Genomic DNA, 2,641 nt, shown 5'->3' on the forward strand with positions numbered 1-2,641 from the left:
AGGAGCAGGAAGGCTGATGTTTCGGGCCTAGACCCTTCATCAGAAGGGTCTAGGCCTGAAACGTCAGCCTTCCTGCTCCTCAGATGCTGCTTGGCCTGCTGTATTCATCCAGCTCTACACCTTGTTATCTTAGATTCTCCAGCATCTGCAGTTCCTCCTATCTCTGATACAATTTTAACCCCTTCTTTCAGGGGTTGGGTTTATTGACTTTCATTTTTATTTTAGCGAATGCAAATGTCTGAAGTGAAGTGATGGTCTCTTCACTTTCTGAGCTGAAGCTGAGTAAACTGCCATTAGTCTGCAGCAGGGAGAACCATTACCCATCGGTAATGTACAGCTTGGCTTGTATCTCTCCACCAGTGCACAAGGGGTTTGTATTGAGGTGGAGATTGGCCATGTGTGTGCCCTGATTTGGCCTAAGGCAAGGATCACTCTCCCCGTGACAGTTCATAGCCCGCCATTCTACAGATGGGGGTTGTCACATGAAACCTTTCAGCGTTTTCCACTAGTTAACTTAAAGGGAGTATGCTGTGGGATCTTGCTCAGGATGGGGTACCCAGGTGGGCAGTAGGTTGGTTGGACAGGTCATCATGGACTGGGTATTTGAGATGCGCCATGGATTGTTTTACCCAGGTTTTGGGTTTTCATCAGTCAGCAGATATGTGGAGCATGATGTTTGCAAGGACAGGAAGTCAGGATGACAGGTGTTAAGTGGAGGAGGGATTGGGTATTTTTATTTTATGCATTAACAGGATGAGGGCGTCGCTGGCTAGGTAGTATTTATTGCCCATCCCTAATTGCCCAGAGGGCCGTTGAGAGTCGATCACATTGCTGTGGGTCTGGAGTCACACGTAGGCCAGACCAGGTAAGGATGGCAGTTTCCTTCCCTAAAGGGCATTGGTGAACCAGATATGTTTTTCCTGACAATCAACAGCGGATTCATGGTCATTATTAGATTCTTAATTCCAAATATTTTATTGAATTCAAATTCCACCATCTGCTGTGGCAGGTTTTGAACCTGGGTCCCCAGAACAATTTCTGAGTCTCTGGATTAACAGTCCAGCGATAATACCGCTAGGTCATCGCCTCCCCACTAAAATGGAAACAATACTGAGTGCAGGACTGAGGGAGTGCTGTGTTTGGAAATGCTGCTGTTAAGTCCAGAATAGTTAAGTTAAGGGCAGGTATCCTGGCCAATAATTATCCTTCAACCAACACATCACCATCACATTATCTGGTCATTTACCTTTATTGTTATTTGTGGGACTTTACCATATATAATATTCACTATACTTCATAAAGTACCTTTTTGTTGTAAAGTATTTTTGGACATTCAGAAGTTTACTTAAATGCAAATTCTAAACTTTTAAGAGATAACTGTTTTAAAAAAAAGCAAATCAAGAACAAACAATTGAACATTAAGAAAATAACAATGCAGAAAGAGAATGGAAAAGATGAGAGGTTTTGGAAGGACTGAAGTACAGACAATGGAGTGTTCACAATTTTACATTTTTCTCTAAAATCTGTTTGAATTGCTCATTGTTGCCGTCTGCCGACACACGATGGAATGTATGCATATGTATAGTCATCATGTAAAGGTGATATGGGACTGAACCATGAGTTCTCACATGGAGGAATAGTTCAATGGAGCTAAGGGCAGAATCTTATGACAGGTATCCCGATAGAGGAATAGAGATGCAGAGCATGGAAACAGACCCTTTGATCCAACTCGACCATGCCAACCAGATATCCTAAATTAATCTAGTCCTACTTGCCAGCATTTGGTCCATATCCCTCCAAACCCATCCAGATGCTTTTTAAATTGTGTAATTTATCCACCTTCACCACTTGCTTTGGCAGTTCATTTCATACATGCACCATCCTCTATGTGAATAAGTTGCCCCTTAGGTCCCTTTTCAATCTTGCCCCTTTCACCTTAAACCTATGCCCTCTAGTTTGGACTCCCATACGCTGGGTAAAGGACCTTGACTATTCACCGTTTCCATATCTCTCATGATTTGATAAACCTCTATAAGGTCACTCTCAGCCTCTGACACTTCAGAGAAAATAACCCCAACCTATTCAGCCTCTCCCCATAGCTCAAGCCCTCCAACCCTGGCAACATCCTTGTAATTCTATTCTGAACACTTTAAACAACATCCTTCCTTATAGCAAGGAGGCCAGAATTGAATGCAGCATTCCAAAAGTGGCCTAACAAGTGTCCTGTGGAAGTGCAACATGACCTCCCAACTCTGAAACTCAACGCACTGATCAATAAAGGCAGGCATATGGAATGTTGTCTGATGGCGAGACTGGACGTCGGTGGGGGCGGGGTCTTTTGGGGACAACTGGGCATGTGCAATCACGCATTGCCCAGCCAGTTAGTGTTGTGTATTCAAAGGCTTAAGCCGGTTGTATGGTGGAAGAGGGGAGGAAGTCACTGACCTCGACTTTACCTCATTGGCAGCAAAGGTCTGGGCACTAAATTCAACGGCATTTGGACATTAATTCCTGCATGCTGGCACTAGCATTGTGCCTGGCAGTGAGGAGAATTCTGAGCAGCCGCTGCTGCTATCCTCTGCCCCCCTCACACCTCCTCTCCCACTGCCCTTCCTCCCACGAGCCTGAGCTGCCACCTGAG

The sequence above is a fragment of the Rhincodon typus genome, chromosome 29 (genome assembly GCF_021869965.1).
Source record: "Rhincodon typus isolate 14 chromosome 29, sRhiTyp1.1, whole genome shotgun sequence".
Lineage (NCBI taxonomy): Eukaryota > Metazoa > Chordata > Chondrichthyes > Orectolobiformes > Rhincodontidae > Rhincodon > Rhincodon typus.